Source organism: Melospiza melodia, chromosome 8, assembly GCF_035770615.1.
Source record: "Melospiza melodia melodia isolate bMelMel2 chromosome 8, bMelMel2.pri, whole genome shotgun sequence".
In the NCBI taxonomy this organism is placed as follows: domain Eukaryota; kingdom Metazoa; phylum Chordata; class Aves; order Passeriformes; family Passerellidae; genus Melospiza; species Melospiza melodia.
Genome location: NC_086201.1, coordinates 12203713 through 12224399, shown reverse-complemented (window position 1 = coordinate 12224399; position 20687 = coordinate 12203713). Strand labels below are relative to the sequence as shown.

Sequence of the window (20687 nt, the reverse complement as noted above, 5' to 3'; positions counted from 1 at the left end):
AATGCTATCTTAATCTGCTTTCTTCAGTCTCATCTGATTTTTGTATTTGCCGTACATGCATTTTTTTGTGCAAAAGGGGAGGCTCAGGTTGAATATTAGGAATTTCTTCACCGAATGAATTAAGTTGGAGCAGTTTGTCCAGGGAAGTAGTGGAGTCACCATCTCTGGAAGTGTTCAAAAAACAGGTAGGCATGACATTTTTTGATGTGGTTTAGTGGGCATGGCCATACTTGTTTGAAGGCACTTGATGATCTTGGAGGCCTTTTCCAGCCTGATGATTCTTGATTTTGTAATTCATCTGAACACAGTTACTGGTGTTGTCTGTTTGGAGCACCAATATCTGGAACTGCTGTGACTTACAGAATGATACTCAGTGGGTGATTCAAAGGACCAGCACCTGTTACAGGAAACTAATGCATGATGTGAACACAAACGTGCTTCTGCACTGCCCGAGTTCCACCTGAGTCCCGCTTTTCCTCATGGATTGTCTCCCACCTGGAGCTTTACGTAGGAACGAGGGACATCTAGTGGCTCGACAGAACATGGCAAAGGAAGATGTTCTGCCCCAGAGGTGCGTTGCAGTGCAAAGAAGACGGTTCAGTGAAAAATAAGCTAAAGACTGTCTCAGTAGTTGAAATGTAGTTTCAATATATGTAATTCCTTTAGCTAAGAGTCAAATAATCAGTGATGAATTTTATTTTTTTATTTTTTATTTTTTGTGTTTTTATCTTCTTTGAAAATGTGGGCTAGCTTTGAAACTTACACAGGTTAAATATGTTCAGTACCTAATTTCAGGAGGGCAGAACATCCTCTTGCACTAGGAGAAGCTGAGATACAGCATATGTGGATAAGAAACAGAAGCAAATCACACAACACAGTCTTATATATTTTTTGATCCCCTAAATGAACAGATTTACTTTATGCATGGGAATTCAGGATGTGATTAATTAGACTTAATGATACCTGATAGCTTTCCATGACAAGAAAGAAATGTGTAGAGCAGTTAAATGGAACTTTTTTCTTTCTCTGCAGCGTGTTTCCTATTTTAATATTTAAATAATGAGTTTCTTTAACAAGCAACCCACTCTGAGTCATGTTTTCCTCTCTCCCTTTTGTTCTTATCCTAACCAGTAACTGCTTGTCATCCCAATAGCTTTTATTACGAGAAATGAGGTGCACTTAAGAGAAGCAAAAATATCTGCATTGAATTCTACACTGGTTTTGTATTGTGAGCCCATTTGTGCTAGGTTTGCCATTCTGTCTTTTTCTAGTCTGTACAAAAATCTGGATGAAGCCTATTGTGATGCTCAGACCGGGCAGTGTTTGACCTCTCAACTTGCAATAACTAAAACTGAGAGACCAATGTCAGGTAGTCAAGGGTGTAATCTCTGAATGTATCTTGTTCCCATCCTAACCCCACAAAAAAACCAAATTTCATTGATGCAGACAGAGCTGGAGTATTGTGGCTGGGGCATATGACTAAAGAAGGCAGCGTGCATATAAAAAAGGAGGCTTCTCTGCAAATGAGAGCAAAACATTGCCAAATATTAAGACAGATAATCTTCAGAGAGCAACAGGAGGCATTCTGCTCACCTGAAATGCTGATAAAACCTGGAAGCCATGGGAGTGAGAGTAGACTGAGAAAAGACGAATGACTTGTTATTTTGCAAAGATGTGTAACTTGGGAACTTTTCTAAAAGAGTAAGGAGTGATGATTAAGAAAATCCTTTGCTAACCAGGAGGATTTTGTCTTCCCTTTCCCCTCTGAACAGACTAAACTAGAAGCTTGTAGGCATTGGTAGTTAAGCTAAGGAAATTGTGAATAAGTAAGCAAATGGCTCTCCCAGCCCAGTTCCATGTGGAGCCCCTCTGAAGACCCTCAGTTAGGGGTCAGGGAGGTTTCTCAGTCTGTGTGTGTGCCATTAAAATGATATAGGAACAGTTATTTTAAAGTTGCTCAGCTTGCATTAGAAGCTTGGAACACAGAACCTGGGTCCAGTAGTTTGGGTTGGTGTTGCTGGGAGTTGTCATCAAGATACACTGGAAGCAGGAACTTTATTAATGTCCTACAATTAATGAGTAGTGGAGAGAATATGGCAGCAGGATGATCTTATAATCATTAAGATTAATGAAAATACTTCTTTAGAGTGGGATATTAGCAGGCTTTGTTTATGTGACTCAATCTGCAGGTTTTAAACTCCTGAAGTTTTAGGTGAACCAAGAGGCACAAAGTTATGTTGTTGAGTCCCATTTATCTCCAGATTTGTTTCAACAATAGTTGATTGTAGAGAGAAGTTGCCATGAAGAGAGCTTTGAAAGGTTTCTGTTTGGATCTCTAGTGAAGGCTACATTTAGGATATGAACATGGATATACCATGTTGCTGGCAACATTCAAACTAGTATTAGGAAAATATGAGCTGGAGCTGGTTTAGCTGGCAAGTAATTCTTTCTATTTCATAAACTTCTGGGAAAGAACGGCAAAGCCAAGGTACACCTGACTGTATATATGAACTGATGCAAGTGTGGTCAATCACCAGGATGAAGAAGCAGAAAAGAAGCAGACTGGCTTTTTAACGAATATTTATTAAATGCAAACTTCTTAAATCTCTACTTACCTTTACCACTGTGAGACTCTGGTTACCACATTACCACTTTACTGATTAATAGGGCAGTGTAAAATGAACCTAGTTACCTGAGTTTTAGAGTGAATAATTTTCCTTGTGAAAAAATCTAGGAAAAATTAACAGTCCTGACCCCAGATGAGGCGTAAAGAGCGTGTTTTGGGGAAAGGTTGGACTATGCCTTGGATAGATTTTGAGCAGAAAGGGTAAATGGGGGAGCTGAGACTCTGTACCTGACATCCTTCACATGTTAACTCTGTTACAGTACTGGAAATCAGCCTGGCATTCCTCTGTTCTTACTTCCGTTGATGCTGGAGTGCCAACAGCAAAAAAGCTGTGACTGCTCCACTCAGCCTTGCACTCCCACTGCCCTGGTGCTTTGCCCCTGGCCCTGTGCAGGCATGGGTACATATTTACTGACTAATACAGGCACACACAAATTTCCATTGACTAATCTTCCTCTGGCAGGGTGAGTCATCACATTGGAAAGGTTGTTTCTGCTTGTTCTTTGTTCAGATTGAATCCAGTCAGAGTTCCAAAAAGGCCAAGCTGGTACCTTCAGCACCTATGACCATCTCTGCTCTCCCATGGTAACGGAGGGAAGCTTTGAAGGATGTCTGTAGCTTCAAGATTTCTGAAGGGAAAGATCTTCCTTGGAAACTACTTTGAAAGGAGCTGGCAAAGTTCCTGGTAAGAACTTAGCCTTTTCTCCATCTGTCAAAACAAGGCATAATCCTTCCCTGCTTCACAACAGTCTTGGGAGGAATCATCAGTTAACACGTTTAAATCACTAAAAGTGATTTCCTATTATAAATCACCTAGGCTTCGGTCCTTATGAACACAAACTCATCTCACCCTTCTTAAAGATCTTCTCCCTCTTTTCACACATCTGTATTCTTCTTTGCATTCTGCTATTGCAAAGTGCAATTGCTGCTAGCACTGCTTTTATACACCTGAGAGCAGTTTTAACAATCACACTGTATTTTCCTGAACAATTAAATAATCAGCAAAAGAAAATAATTCTTCTTCAATTTCTGTTCTCCTTTTTATCAGTATTGGAAAATGCTTTCTACCTCATATTGCTGACTACTAAAATTTCTCATCACTGCTCCAGCTCCTTGGTATTGTTATGAAGAAAAATATCTGCATATATCTATAAAGCATTTTTTTAGTCCAGCAGTCTTTAAGAGAATTAACTGTGATTGAAACTGGAGTTACCTATAAACAGTGCTTCTGCATAAATATTATATGTTGCCTGTCTTTGCATGCTGCAGAACCTGTAGTTCTTTCTTCAAAAAGGCCACTTTCTCTGGAACAGAATAGCAGCAGACCAAAAGATCAGCACTGTTTTAAATGTGAAGTACTATCCAACTGGAATTGCACAGGGTGCCAGGAGAGGAAAATGCTCTGGAAGCTCCTGCAATCAACTTCATGCCAGAACTGGCAAGATATTTTTAGCTATGACACACTCTTGAAGATTTATTTAGGGTTGTAAGAGGTACCCAAATCTGGGAGTGGTGACCACTTCAGTTATGGTCCTGCCTTGTCATCATCCAAGTTCTCCTCCCACACACGACCTTGCCTGACCTGTGAAGCAGTCCTTGCTTTTCTCTCTCACTGCCATGATTCCTTTTACTGCTGCTCATCAGTGTCTCTCCTACTATAAATGTTAAATCTTGGCTTTTCCTCATTTCCCCATGTTATAAATCCCTTCCACTTCTTTCCCAAAAGAAAACTTCTTCCCTGTCCAGGTTTTCTACCAGATGCTGTATGTTAGCATAAGGAAACCACCCAGCCTTTTATATGTACATGAGAGAGGAACATGAGTTATACTTCATATGGACTTCACAGTGAGGGTGATCAAACCCTTAAACAGGATGCCCAGGGAGACTGGAATGTCCACCCTTGGAGAGACTCACACCAGGCAAAGTGCTAAGCAACCTGACCTAACTTTGAAGCTCTGTTTTTAGCAGGTAAAGGATGAGGTTATCTCCCGTGATTCCTTTTAATCAAAATTATTTCATTATTCTAATTAAATCTAGAAGAAAAAGAGGAAGAAGGAGAACACACAAGAATCTAAGAAAAATATGGTTTTCTGGCAAGAAGCAAAAGAAATGCAACAAAACAAAACAGAGCTGTGCACAGTTATCCTGCTTCTCATGCTCACACTGAAGTAACTCAGGATGCAATCAGAGAGATGCTAAAATCTGCACAGAACCAAGAAGAGAATGAACACCAACGTGTCTGTGGTTAACCAAGGTTTACTTCATCTGTTTGACCTCAAAGCCTGGTTAGAACTGAGTGTGTTGTCTTCAGAATATTCTCCTCTGAATTATTCCAAGGCACCATCTGTTTTATTTGCTGCAGATTCAGAGTAGGAGCAGGATGCAGGCAGTACCCACCTCCTCAGAGCTCGGGCTGAGCAGTGCCCCGGGTGCTGCAGCCAGATGTTCACTGGAGATTAACCCCCTTGGGGCTGCAGAGGAGTAGGAGCACACCAGAGGTGCCCCTGCCCCCTTCATGGCAAGCAGCAGTTCCAGCTCTCTTGTCCTATGAACACTTCAAAGGTGTGGTTTGCAGTCCAGGGTGTGAATACATGAAATGTCCAAATCAAATGCAGAGCTGTGACAAGTGTTTGCACTTCTGGGAAATCTCAGATCCAGGTGATCACCTCTATAGGTTTTACAATACTAATAAAAATCAAGGTGAGGGCAGAGAAACCAAAATACATCTGTAAACTCTATCACAGTTTTTTTAGGACTTCCCAAATTCTACAAAAATTAATGTATCGGTGATCTTAAATCACAGTCTTCCAACTCATAAACAATTTGAGAAGTCATTGCCCTCAGATCCTTCATTCCAGAGTACAAGTAGTTAAAAAGTCCCCAGAATCTTTATGAAGAAAATGGTTCTGTGCTCTGGTTTATTTTACTGCTGCTGCTGGTTTATTTGGGAGATGCATCACCACCGGATAAACGAGCATTGATAATACCAGCATCTGTTTAATAAATAATATATTATAAAGTATTGTTCTTCCCTTATCCTCTTAAATAGAACAAGTTCCTGAAATTGAAAGTCCACTAACAAAAGGTACAAATAGAACAAGAAATCTGGCAGCAAAATATTTCTTCTTTAACAATAGAGCTGCAAGAGTAACACCCTGTTGTGCAGCTCAGTACAAGAGTACTGACAAATACTGAAACACAGAATGCCTGTTCCCTAAACTGATTTAATATGATAATTTGGGGTCCTCCAAATCCCAGCCACTAAACTAAAAGCCAATATATTTATGAAAATTATTATAAACTATAATATCACTCATGGGTGGCCTTAATGTTGAGTCTGGGATGAGTTGCATGAACAAAAATCACTGGAAAATTTTAATACAAAAAGAAGAATTTGAAAGGCAAGCACAACGACCTCCATAACAGAGAATGTAACGATTCCTAACACAGCATTAAAATGTTGCTTGCTTGAAATCTGGGCTAAATTTTCCTATGAGTGCATTTTATGGGATTATAATAGAAACAAAATTATCCTGACAACTTGAAAGAAAAATGAGTGGCTTAGAAGACAAATTGATAAAGCTGGAAAGGACAAAGAAGCTTCCAGGCATGCAAATGCTGTTTTGGATCTGAAGTAAAAACAGAAAAAGCTAAATCCAGGTAAAGAACAATTGTGCTGAGTTAGGACATCTGCTTTGCTTCAAATGTTTATTAATTTCTTTTTTAAAAGCTGTAGACAATGACCTGGTAAATGCATTTATAGTAATATATCCCTGCAAATAATTTCTGAAGCAGACTTGCAATTAGAAAAGGATCTAAGGAGTAAAACTTAACCTGGCAAATCTGCACAAAATCCAAATGACTTTTCATAAGATTTAAAAACCTGTTGAAGGTTTTTAATGTTTGCTTATGTTGCTTTAGAAAATATTAATTGGATTCCTGAATCACTGAGATGCTTTAGAAGATTTTACTTTTGCTGAGAAAGGCAATGAACAAGTCAGGATACTGGCAAGGAGTGGATACACGTGGGTCCCTGCTGCTTACACAGACCCAGCTGTGGCTGCAGACCCAGCTGTGTTGGGCCTGGGTATATTTGCCTCAGCAGAGCTGGCACCAAGCTCAAAGCTTGAGCTCTGACAGAGGCAGCAGCAAGCATTGCTCTGAGGTGGCTCAGCTGTAATAGGTCTCCTAGGCTTGTCCTACTAATGATGTAAACATAGTTTTCTAACTTTGTAATTTTTATTTCTTGAAATGTTTCACTGGAAAAAGTAGGAGATAAATTTAAAAAGTAATTTTCTGTATTGGCCATTCAGGATTTTTAACCTGTTACTTTTTAAATTATCTACAACAGTTTCCTTGTTTTTAGAATGAGTGCATGATATCATATCCTGAGCCCTTCCCTTTTCTTGTAACTTTCTGAGGCACTAGGAGTCCACCTCCAGTCATCATGAGGATTGGCCTTTAAAACTGCAGTGGAGCTCCTTCTGCCACCTCCTGCCTCCCTGATTCATACTCCTTGAGAAACTGCTGCTCTAGGACAAAGGATCCTTTAAGCACAGTGAGTATCAGCTGAGAAAGCAACCAATTTATCCAGCTTGTAAAGTTGCATCAGAGAGCAATCACTGCTCTGTGTGCTTACATTTCTGTGTGGACTGGGGCACAAAAGTAAAAGCAAAACTTGCTGTCAGTATTTGACACTGAAGTGGAGAAGGGAGTTCCCTGGCCCAGCTGGAGTGAGAAAAGGAACAGCAGTGACATAGGAGGCTCTCAGGGTGCAGAGCTTGGATTAAAGGTGTGGGCTAGGTGTAGAAAAGCTACCTGTATTGTGCTAGGCAGCAATACCTATTTGTTGTGGATGGACAGGCAGAAAGGAAAAAACAGCTGCTAAAATGTATGTGCAAGTAGCTGTGCCCAAGCACATGGTAGTGTATTAATGCTGGATGACAAGCACCTCTTGTTTATTCTTAATCTGGTTTCATATAAGGAATGTAGTAGTACTAGCTAGTAATAAGCAAAATAAAAGGAGAATAAAAGAAAGAGTTGTCTTCAGTAATCTTCACTCATCCCTAAAGCATGCAGGCCAAGTACATATTCACAGTGAGTCATTGACTCTTTTTAGCATAACTATAACCTGTGGTGGTGTTACTGCTGCATTTTTCCATCTTCATCTGTAGCTCTGAAATGTGGAGCTAAAGGCTCTGCTACCATGGGTGGAGAGCCTAAGGTTTTGTTTAGATGTCTCTGGCATGATAATTTAGTAGAAACAAGGTAAATATATAAATAATAAATTTATTATCATGATTTCTTATTATATTTAATATTTGTATGAGTAAGGTAGTATGATCCATGTTTCACAGCATAGAAAATTTTATCATGAAAGTAAATAAATGACATGCATTTATATCTACCAAATGAATTTGTAGAACTCCTTTATTAACCTAGAAAGTTGCTTTTAAAAGGATAGAGCATCTGAATTTTCCTGTGTCTGTTGTCCTCATAGAATACCAAGCACTAACTTCATTCCAAGGTTGTAAAAGACTTATGACCATGCTTTACATAAAGGCCTCAATCTAGGATTAGCTGAAACCAACAGAAAGCAGCAGTGATATTTCTGTGAATGCTTAAGATAACAATAATTGTCTTCAAAAAAAGTCCTTGGTGATGTGAGCAATTATACAGGAAACACATAACCTCTGCATGTGTCATTGATGACATTACTTTGTGTTTTTACTTTGCTCCCTATGGTTTTGATGAGCTCCTTCATGGGGTCACAGCACAGTGTTAGTAAAAAGCATTGCTTTTTGTTGTCTGCTAAATTGTACTGTGAGTTAATAACTCCTCTTTGGTTAAAAAATTGCTGATGTAGTTGGCTATATGATAGATCAAACCTGACATTTTCTATAACACAGCTATGATAAGAGTAGCAGGAGGCTGAAGATGTGCTGTGAGCTGCTCAGCCTCATTAGCACGGGGATTGCTGTACCAGAGGTGACCACTAGAACACTTCCTCCGGGCTTCTGCCTCCTGCAGTGACCTGACCCTGCTCAGTCCAGAGATCAGCTGACAAATAGGCTTCATTGGTGATGTTTTTACATGCCTTCCAATTAGTACTTTTACATGTCTACTGGTTAATAATCATCTTGTACCTTGCAACATGACAGATTTGTAACTTTCATTTAATAGAATATCCCAGTGGATGTTCACATTTCCATAGAAATGTTTGTTTCTTGAATTCACTGAGATCTTGGTTCCAACAAAGTTGTGTGGCCATGAATTGAGTAAAAATTCTATTTTAGAAAAAACATTTATTTCCTTTCTCTGGATTTAAATCACTGCCATTCACTTCCATTGGATATAAACTTGCTTATACATCATAGAAAAAACTCAACTTAGTATTTCAATTGTGTGATCCACTGAAAAATAATGATATATTTTTATTCCTACTTATGGTTTGGTCTGTCTAGTTTGTGACAATGATTTTTTTCAACTTATAAACTTATTTCAAGGGCTTGACTCACATTTTTAGAGTTCTAGAATATGTGATGTAGTCAGGCCACTAGGTTGGCCGCTTGCCCTAGATGAAGCCATGGTGAATATCTCAAATCTCCTCCCTGTCCCACACGTTCTTTCCTGATTTCTTACACCTGGGTATTGAGAGCTCTTGCACTCCATGGAAAATGTCTAGGTCTGCCAGCTCTGGTTTGCTCCTTTTTCTCTGAGGATGGTTTACTGGGAGCTCCTTTTGCTAACTCCTTGAAGAGCTGGAAATTTTTTTTTTGCTTTACTAGAATTCAGGGGCCTGACTTTACTCTTCACCTAACTCATATCCCTGGGGACTGCAAACTCCACCAGTGTGTGATCACAGCAGCCCAGGGTGCTGCCAATATTGATCACACCAATTAGCTCACTTGTGTTGCTGACTAACAGGTCCAATAGTTAATTATGTTGTTGTCATGCTTTAGAAATCCAAAGAAAAGAATGAATCAAATGAAAGAGATGTGTACTTTCCTTTACAGAAACTATCTGATTCTGCTCTTGTATCCTGTTTTTATACATCTTCAAAAATAAACTTTCCAGCACCTTGCATTCAAGAAATGTTAGGTGCATAGCAAATGTTTAATTAAGTAATCCCACACAGCACTTGTGAGGCAGGCTCCTTCATTTTACAGGTGAGACAGAGTGAGGCAGTAAATTAAGTGACTTGCTTAATATCACACAGTGAGTCAGTGCTAATGCTGAAAATAGACTTTGTCTTCTGGTTCTTTTCCCTGTATTTTAATCATCAAAGTAGACTCAACTCTAAAGTTGAATAAATTCCTTAGTCTATTAAAATAATTGTTCTAAATTTTGCTTAATGTTTTAATCACCTAAGCAGTACTGAAACATTTAAAAGAGTTTTCCTTGCTTAGGACCTTTTTGTCTTTCTTGTTCAGATGTTGCTTCAGGTTATTAGCTGAATATGTTTTCTTTACAGTGATCCTGAACTTCAAAAATATAATCTAGCAAATCTCCACAAAAAAACAAAAAAAAAAAAAAACAAAAAAAAAAACAAAAAAAAAAAACCACAACCGGAATGCACTTTAAAAATGCACTTAAAACTCAGAGCAATCTCCTTCAGTCAATATAACTTTTTTCATACTCTCATGAGTATAGGGTTGTTTCACTCAATAACAGCCATAGCTTTAATTAATGGAGTACACTGAGGTTATTGGCCCACAGAAAGCAAAAAATAGACAGCTGGTTATGTTGTCATGACTAAATGAAAATGTATCCTGAAGCACAAAAGAGCAAACAGCATGTTAAGAAATATGTGCTTAGAAGTGCAGTACAGAACTACATGCATCTCTGAATAAACTGGTAGAGAAAGAGATGCCATCCTTGCAGACCTGTTTAAATTAACACTGCCCATGTTCAGGATAATGAAATGCTCCTGCAGTTTTAGAGCTTTCCTGAGCACGATCCACAGATTTATGTACGCTGATAGGACATATATAATTTTTTCCAATCCTTGCCATGTTACCTGTTTAATAGTGTTCTTGTGCATAGGATAGAATAAATGGCCCAGAAAATATGTACATAGGCATAAGACTTAAAGAGGCTCAGGAAATAGGAATGAGGGAATAATATTTCTGTGGCTTGCTCCCTATTAAACCTGAGTGCAGACATAGCTGTCTGTTACACAGCCTTATACTATACTTTGTATCACACAATATTTTTAGTGTGGGTGAGACAAGCAGCAAAGACTGTGGTCAGCTCCAAGATTTTTGTAAAGACTTTTGCCACATGTAACGAATTTACATTTTATATTGTGAATGTAGGCAGCCTTACAACTTAATTGAAATTTAATGATAAAATACCTTAAAAATTCAACTGCTTCATTGCTGAATGCAAATAAAGCTCCTAGATGGCAGAATCAGTCAGTAGGCATTGGCATGCTATATTTATAGAAACAACTCTAAAGTAATTTAACATGTTGTACTTGTAAAGAAGACAGTCACATCTTACCTACTCAATTACAGGCTAGACAGAATGTTTCAGGTAAGATGCTAAGGAGAGATGTTCCAATAAGGACATTCTGTTTCCTCTTTAGGGTCAATACTTATAGTTTACCATGTAGTTTTCCTTTGGGGTTTATCTTCTTAAAATGTTAACTATGAGCATATTTTGCACTTTGCCACTTGGGCTGTGTAATCAGTGATCAATATCCTGAAGCCAAGTGATGAGCAGTTTGCAGGACAGCACTGTGTCTGTGTACCACTATCAGGGACAGAGATGCTGCCTTTCAAAGGGTTTTTGAAAAGCAGGCAGGAGTTGTTCAGTACAAATTGGGCAAAGAAGGCAGTTTTGTGACTTTTATAGACTTTGAAACCAAAACCAAGAAAGCAATGCAAATAACTGATTTTTTTTGCTAGCTCTTCATTCATGTCTCCTTTTATCTGTAGTTCCTATTATTAACCCGTTAAGTGAAATGGCGATAGTGTTTGAGAAGTTGAAAACTTTAATCAAACATTAGGCAATATTTAAAAAAACAGAGTTCAAAATAAAATGCCCAGGTGTTCTCTTCCTGACTGGGATAGGGGAAAGAATCTGGTCTGTGTGTCTGACCAAAACTAGCCAAACCAGTAGAAATTAAATACATGAACATTCAGTTCATGGGTAGAGATTCATTTTCATTAACAATTCAGCTAATAAGGATGAAGAATGAGTCAGTGTGAGAAAAGCAGAAATTACTTGTGGATAATCTGAATGAGAATGGGGGATGCATAATACATTATCACATTTGAGAGGAGTTCTGACAAAATATGGGCCTTGAATTTTGGATGCAAAGAGTTATACTTGCTTCATCTATTATTGAAGAGAATAGATACAAGCCAGCTTCTATGATTAAGTAGATACTGTGCTTTTTTACATAATTAACATTATTTAAGATCCTACTTTCAGAGAAGACCTCACTGTGTCCTGCCTACTTTGAATAATCAGATTATTGGTCACTGCTCCCTGGCAGTTCTGTTGCAGCCCTGTTCTGTTGATTCAGCACAGAAAGAAAACATTTTAAGAATGTCAGTTCTTGAAGTAGTGGGGATTATAGGCATGGTAACAGTACATGTTTGTGAAAGGTATATGCTGCTAGACTTCATTCCCCATGATGGCAAGAGGAAAACTGAGGTACAGCCATAGTGCTGCTCTGAAGAGTTTCATGTAGTTAATGTGTTATTCTTTAGATTTGATTCACAGAATTGAGAAGGCATTTGTGGTAATATGGTGCTTATACACAAGAGCCAGAAAATGAAAGGGAAAAGAAAGTGAAAAGAAATGCATAATGAGGGAGTTGGCCAGTTTATTTCCCAAGCTCTTCTACTGGCCAAAGCACAGTGAAAGGGGCAAAACTAAGCATTCAAGTTAAAAAAAAAAAAATCCAATATGAGTTACCTTAAACTCTATTAATTATAAAATATGGCATTAGCAATGCAGACAAGGAAGATTTTTTTTCTAACACTCCTTATTACGTGTTAACATGGCACCATAAAGTTCCAAGAACTGTGGATCGTCACACAACTTGGAAAATACCCCTAGAATGTTTCTTGCTGGAACTAGGAACAGCGAGATGAGTACAAGCCGAAACTGTAAATCTGGGGAAGACCTTCTCTGTTCAATAAAACAGGTGGTTTCTGCTGAAACTAGTTTTGCTTGAGGACTAATTTGTAGTTCCAAGTGTCTTTCAGTGCTGACAGCTGAAGAAGGTAGCTCGGGGCCAGATTGTAATAATGTTCACTCCTTGATCTAATGGGCGGATGTGTTTAATTAACCTTTGTTTCTGCACAAGCAGACATTCTGGCAAGCTGTAGGAATGCTAAAGAAGGGAAATCTAAACTGCAATGAACCTAGGCATATTCTATATATCTAGTACTAGATAAAGAATGTTAATGTAGATAAATACTGTTTCCTAGGAGATAGATATATATAACCTATTTCTGTAAAAGAAATATAACATGGATCCCCTGTAGGACTACCCCTTATTAATTTCACAAGATCCAGCCATGATCCCATGTCCTTCAGACATTTGTCTCTTGTGTCTGGCACAGTTCTTCAATAGGTGGTCAGAAAAGCATGTATTTAAAGTCAAAATATTCTGTTTAGTATCTCTTGGATGGAGTTAGACCTGACAGCCTCATTGCTTGTTCCATGTCCTCCAGTGACTTTTCCAGATACCAGAGCTTGGGCTGACCCTTCCCAGAGCCTCCTGTAAAGTGCAGATCTTAAGGTTTATAGCTAATTCTTCAGAAGGCTTATGGCAAGTCTAATGCAAAGCAGATATCTTTTACATGAAATTGCTGAAGGCACTGATCTTTGCTTGAAAAGCTAAAGCACTGCAGATTACAATCATGCAAGCACATCAAACTCCCTGGCCACAATGTCCCTAATCTTACACTAAAAAATCACCAACTTTGTATGAGTGTTTTGAAAGAATGCAAATCAGAGTTTATTGTCTCTGACCTTCATCAGCTCTGCTGCCACAACAGCATCATTGTTTGCTATCTCCTCCCCTTAATAAGAGACACCCTGCATTCCTCTCACTTCCTTTCCATCCTAAATCTTTCCATCTGAGAGGCTTTTTAAAGCTCTGCTTTGTCATCTGGTTTTGCTACTACTGTGATCTAAATGCCAAACTTCTTCAGTCCTTCGTCTTTGTCTCAGCCAAGTCTCTGTTTTCACTTAAAAGGAATCTTACGAGCTTGAATGTTGGAAATTCTTTCTACTCTTGTAGTCTAACAAACAAGGTATATTCCAGCTGAAATAAACATTTATGTGGCAGCATTATTCTTACTAAAATTATGGTGCAGCAACACAGTATCAACAGGGATCCTAAACAGTACTTTTTCCACCTCAGCACTGTGACACAACTCTTTCCTTCAGAATACTGTGCAAAAATTTCCACATTGTTACAGTACATAAGGACTAGTGCTAAGGGTGCAGTTAGATTACTAATTTACTGATCCCATGCTTTATCCTCTGGGTTTCTGTTCCAGAATGAAATGTTGTGACAACAAATGAGGTAACCAAGGAAAAATCAAACTGGCTACAGCTGTCACAATTATGAGTTCAATATAATTCTTCAGCCTGTTCGTACTGGTCTCTGTTTGTTTCTAGTAAGGACTGATGACTCCAAAAGCCACAAACTGTGTGTGAATTTCTTGGGTGATGACAATTTCCTTTGTAATGTTGCCCAGTGTCTGAGACTATCCTGAAAGGGTTGTGTAGCCCGGCTGTGAGCAGTGTCCTGTTTTAAAGAGAAGGTTTGCACAAAGACCGAGGATGGAGTAAGAGTCTTTATGTCCAGATATAAACAGTGATCTCCAAAAGCTCTTAACACTGAGCACAGTCAGTGGGTGCAGTCAGGCTGACACAGATGCATTTTGGAGATTCTTGACCAGCATGGTTCAAAATGCAGCCCTCTGGCCCGGCCTGGTCTGCAGGATCTTCTGTCATTTGAAACACCTCTTCTATGGAAATTCCAGCTAGCAAGCTGCTGCCTCCTCCCAAAGAGAAGGAAAGGAGTGAGGACTATTCTCAGGATGAGCTGCTGCCTCCTCCCAAAGAGAAGGAAATGTGGGCAAGGAGAGCACCCTAATAGAGAGAAGTTGTTGCTGTGCTTCTGTCTGAATGATTGTGAGTGCTTGGACATGCACAAGAAACACTCCTAGATAGCCTGCTGCCTTGTCTCTTTGCTGAGCAGGTAAGAACAGCAGCACCTCTCCACCAGTGCTGTTCTCATTTGCTGCTTGTTGGGGGGTGGGGAGGAGGGATGGGACACACAGTGGGGAGCAAGGGACAGTGATTTTCCTCTGCAGCCTGTTGCTCCACCCAGCCTTCCCCTCAAGCCTGATTCACTGCCCAAGTATGACAGTGTGAATGGTAAGAGGTATCAAATCACAGTCCTGAGCTGCTATTGATTGTCTCAGTCAAGTTAGCAGGGTACCTCTCCAGATTTTGATCAATGGCAATTAATTATGTTTTTCCTCTTTGGAAGTGGTATCCACTTCTTTCTTTTGTTAGAATGTCTGATAATGGCAGGGGATTTTTCTGAAGGTAATCTTGGAACAAAACAGCAGCTCCAGGCACTCTGTAAGAAGCCAGATCCAAGGGAAGGGTGGAGCAAAGTTGCTATTTGATAATAGGAATAGTCTACAAGAAAGTTTCCTTATCTCTCTTCAATGCTTGTTTTTCAGAAAGTAACTGTGATGAAAAGGCAGCAACTATTCTTCTCTGAATGTAAAATCTTTTCTGATAAGATTTCTGGAAGAACTTGCGCTCAAATTTATCTTCATTCAAATCCTTCCTGATTAATTTCTTCCATAAGGTGTTTCTGTGCTAATCCACTAGGCGTTGCTATTTACATCTTTAAAAGAAACACAGGACTTAATCTGGACCGATTGTAGAGTAAGAATGACTAAGTGCATGCATGTCCCATAGGAAAGCACAATCTCTGGAAAGAATCTATTGCCTCCTGGCAGTAGTTCTTTATATTGTGGTTTTATTACTTATTGTTGATTATAATCTCCACAAGGAAGGGGTATTTGTCTTTAAGCATCATTTATGCCTTTTAAGGCATCATTTATGTCTGTAACTTTCTGTAATCACAGAATCACAGAATATTTTGAGTTGGAAGGGACCCATAAGGATCACTGAGTCCAACTTTTAAGTGAATGGCCCATATGGAGATCAAACCCATGATCTTGTTGTTATTAGCACCATACTCTGACCAGCTGAGCTAATAGTGAAGATCAAGAAGGAAACAAGAAGTAATTTTACAATACAAATTAGCCCCATCTTGAATAGCTGTCACATTCCACTCTGCCATCTCAGTGTATGTCCAGATTTGGTGCTAAAGTCACTGGAATGGAATATGGTCATACCTCTTGAAACAGAGAGACTGAAGGGGAGAGGAGGCCAGTAATACTGCAGCTAATAGATTCATTCCCAGTAACTCAGACTATGCAGACATTAAATAAGGCTTAGTCAGCAGGACAAGCTGAGTCTGTGCTGCCTTGTGTTACAGGCTGCTAATACAGCTCAGAAGTGCACATCTGCTATGTAACCGTGTAAAAAGGTTCCCAAACCAGGCACTATTCTGGTGAGGCCACAACTTCATGAAATTACATTTGGTCACATATTTAGGCTAGTATTTATTTGGGGTTGCATTAAATTCCTTCTCTAGCAGAACAGTAGCATTTTTTTCAGCGAAAACTTTGGGAAACTTCTGTGATTTATTCCATGAAAAATTGCTTGGAGAGACTATTTCCTCTGAGTCATCACTGGGAAAATCCATTATTACAGAGGTGAAACATGTAGTTATTTTCTTTCAATTCTAGCTGTCACAATTACAAGTGTAGGTATTTTGAACATACTCAAATTTTTGTAGGTATATTGAACATACCCAAATCAGTTGATACAGCATATTTCAAACCCAAAGGTGTCAAAACTATTGCTTTCCAAAATTGTAATTAATCCATATGTCCAAAATTTTACATTGTTATAATAATTATCATAATAAAGTTTATCATAATAAAGATTGGTCCTTCACAACAAAAATTCTCACTACTAGATAAAACATGATGGTTATTTATACAACAGAGAAGAAGAAAGAAATAAGATTATTGCATCCACCAGAAAAGTCTGGACCCTCTATTTTGTAGCAGCATGTGGATATGTGCTCTGTGCTCTGGCAAGGAAGCCCTGCCAGAAGAGGCATAGGATGTTGTAGAGGTAGCAAGCTTGGAGCCAGGAAGGAAGGCAATACTTCCTGACACTCGTTAGCAATCTCAGAGGAAGGACAGCATCCTGCCTAGTCATGCTAAATCAGCTAAAGAGGCCCCACTAACACAGCAATCCCTTACCCATCCTTGTTGAAGCAGAAGGATATTCAGATTTGGTTAGGAAAAAGAAGCCATGATTTTGGATGTGGCTGTGCAAAGTACCCATTAAACTTCACTCTCCTACACTGTGACTTTCCAATTTGCTCAAGGGAGCTGTGAAATGAAGAACCTGAGGGCTTACCTGCCTTTGTTTTGTCCCCCTTTGTCAAGCTTTAACAAGCACACTTGGTCAGTTTTCCCCTTTTTGTGCTATGCCTTGGCTTAAATATTTATACTATGTCCCATTCAAATTCTCAGCAGAGAACCTTCATTCTTCCAGCAGGACAGCTCCTGCAGGCCATTTGATAATTTGTGAAATTCATATATATTTAATGTGACTAAGTAGCAGAGTTTCAATAACAATGGTTTGTCTTTATACACAGAACTTCCATATCCCCTAAGCCAAGGTGAGTCCTTAGAGTTCAGCCTCTTGTGCCCTAACAGCCCTTCACTTCTTGTCTAGCAATTGCCAGTTCCACAGCCATTTTTGTAATATTAATCTTTCAAGAATCCACTACAGTCAATCTCACAGTTTATTGTTTTAACTCTTTAGAAGTGGATTTGGTTGTCTTTTTAGACAATTGGTCACAAATGGCAGCTTTAATGGAAGATTTAAAGCTGCAAACCTCATAAGGTGATTCCACATGAAGTTATTATTAGCAACATAAAATTCCAAAAATACTTGTGTAACATTTGTTAAACAATATAAATTTAAATTGGTATGTGCTCAAACCATTGTAAGTAATAAGTTATACATACTAGAATACATTTAAAAAGAAAACTATCACAAAAAAGAAACAAAACAAAAACCTTAGGAAAAACACATAAAGAAGAAAGGTGATATTAGGTGAATATATCTAAAATCTCAGACTATGTTTCATTACTATAACTCTTACCATTTATCAAGGACTTTCAAGCCAGTTCTGATATTTTGTGCCTTTGAGTTTGACTGTTACATTCTCAACTCTCGTGTTCTTACCTAAACTATCTCTCTTAAAAGTTTCTTTGTCCACATTATTTCTGGTTGGATTGGAATCAGCAAAGAAGAACATTTCCTGTCCTTGGTGGGATGAACCCACACTGGATATGAGGAGACTGTGTCAGCACTAACAGGATGCAGACCAGGAAACACTGCATTTTATTAACAGGAACTAGAACAAGAGTGGAAAAGTTTTGGCAGAATTAGAATGAAATGGTTGTACATGGAACAGAGTAAGAGCTGGAACTAAAACATTTTTTTATATAACTAAAACAAGGCTGCCAGCAGACTGTTTTGGTAGATTTGGAAACATCAGGAGCATATGAGAAAAATGTTCACTCAAAACTTAGGGTTTGAATGAGAGCTCTGGCTACCCAAATAACTGGAGCTGTGTCTCCAGCAGGCTGGAAAAGTCTACTTTAGTGAGTTGAGAATACAAATGAGTTATGTCCTGGAGCAATGAGCCATTGACATTCTCCTGAAAATGAATAATAGTCAAAAGTTTGGAATTCACAGAAATGGAGTTAGAATTAATGTTAGTCAATAAGAATAAAAACAGACTCAAAATCTCTGTGCTGGAACACAAAACATGCTTCTTAGAGAACTAAAAATGCACATGGACCAAAATACAAATAGGTAATATCTCTGTGGTGTGGATCTAAAATAAGATCAGGAGTAGCCACAAGCGTGGTGCCTTCTAACGTATCGTAGCTCTGTGTGCTGCTCAGCACTTTCTAATCTGGAGTATCATGCTTTCACACCTCTTCTAGCAGCAACTTTAGAGTCTCTCCACAATCCAAACCTGTCACACATTTTTGAAATTTGCTAGATGGAGAAGGAATGTACATCTTTAAAAGATGACAGATTTTTATTGGTCAGCTTTAAAGGCTGGTCTTCCTCTTAATTATGGCTATATATTGAAAGAAGTCTCTAAAGAGATAGGTGAGCATGGTCCTCCTTTAGCTGACTGGAAAAACACAAAAAGTCTTATTGCTTCTGTGATTAAAAGAAACTTATATTTACCTTGAGGGAGATGGAAACCATCTTTTTAGAGAAATACATTTTACAGCCTTTTTCACTGTTGATTTGTGATCTTGAGATCTGTAAAATCAGGCAGTATCCTCCTTTATGACAGCTGCTTTTGTAACAACTGACATAGTAGGAGGGCAGCCCTTGTATTAAAAGAGCTTTTATTTTAGAAGAGAGAAGTGAAATTGATGCTGTAGATGCAGCAACCAAGGACAAATAATGGCAATCACACCTTGTTTTTACACTTATGGCTTTTGGAAACTGACAGGAAAGATTATTTTTGATTTATACCCATTCCTGAGAAGCAGACATGATAATTATCAGGTAGTTCACCTGTGTCATGCTATGTCAAAAGCCAACAGTTAAACTTCATGTCATAAGGATCTTGTGTGTGGAGTCACCTCATGAGGACAGCTTTAAACCAAGCTGGAAAATTCTGGGGATGAGACAGAGTGTTTCTCACACTGTCATCAAGCTCTTCAATAAATCTCATTTGCTTTTAACTGGAATAGACTCCTGGATCTGAGGTCTCCTAAGGCTCTCTGGAATCATATTATAACGATTCCTAACTTTTAATGCCAGTAATCAATTCTTCTAACACAGGTAAAAGTTAAGTGAATCTTTTACTTCTATTTGCAAAATAGTTCTCCATCAGTAGTTTTGATTTTTTTTTCCATGCTGAAATCTTTACCTGCTTCTACTTTTTAATTGCTGTGTTTGCACGACAAGAACTAAGAAATGAAACTTCCATAAGATACATGGAACCCTAATGGCAGGAAAGCTAGCTGTGGCTTATTGAAACTAAAAAATTTTGTAAAATCACAGCTCTCTCTGGGCAAGAAATTATAAGAATTGTAAAGATGAGCTCAATTTAATAAAGATGAGTCCTGATGTTTCAGGAAATTTTAAATGCAAGTACAATAGTGCTGCAACTGTTTCTTCCATGATTCAGACTGTATTTAGAAATGGTAGCTTAGACCTATCTCCATTGATCTACAACAAAGCAAGAAAGTGCAAATCAGCTAAGTGGAAAAGGAATTGAGTTTTGCCATCTTTTCCTGAATTGAAAGTTTCCCAAGTTGTCCCAAGAAAACCCTTGGAGAGGTAGAAGAAAAGCCACAAGGAAACTGTTTCTGAGCTAAGAAGTCAAAGAAGCCCAGCTGATCCAGACAAAGGATCCTTTACATGCTACAGAGAAGGATTCAGCAGGTGGTCACATTGCTTAGGCTCTGTGAAAGGAAACTGAAAAGGCAGAACTACTTCAAGCTGAATCTGGCATGGACGTGACATGACTGTTGCATTTTGCATCTGACATGATGGATATCTGCAGCCACAATGGCCAAATCCAAGGCATTTTTGCTTTCCAAAGAGCATGAAGGACTGCTTTTTTTGGGTTTTTTTAAAGAACTGAAGGAAGATTCCACATTAATTTTAATGCATTGTGCACTGTTTCCAGAGAATGGAAAAATAAGATTATGGGCCACGTCTCCACATTATGTGACCATTTCTCTAGTGATTAAATCTCTATCAATTGGCATTTAGCATTTTGCAGGTGTTTTCACAGACAGGGATTAGGGGAAAAGCAGGCTTGTACATCTCATGACCTGGTTATCATTCCATTTAAAATGTTAGTGAACTA

General features: G+C 38.6%; 1 protein-coding gene across 1 annotated transcript in view; it reads left to right on the top strand.

The window, feature by feature from the left end:
- The first annotated feature begins 7054 nt into the window (after positions 1-7054).
- The window catches only part of RALB (RAS like proto-oncogene B), a 44996-nt gene continuing 31363 nt past the window's right edge, over positions 7055-20687 (top strand). The window contains exon 1 of the mRNA XM_063161797.1: positions 7055-7184. The gene's annotated coding sequence lies outside the window, so the exon portion shown is untranslated. The remainder of the gene's footprint in view (positions 7185-20687) is intronic.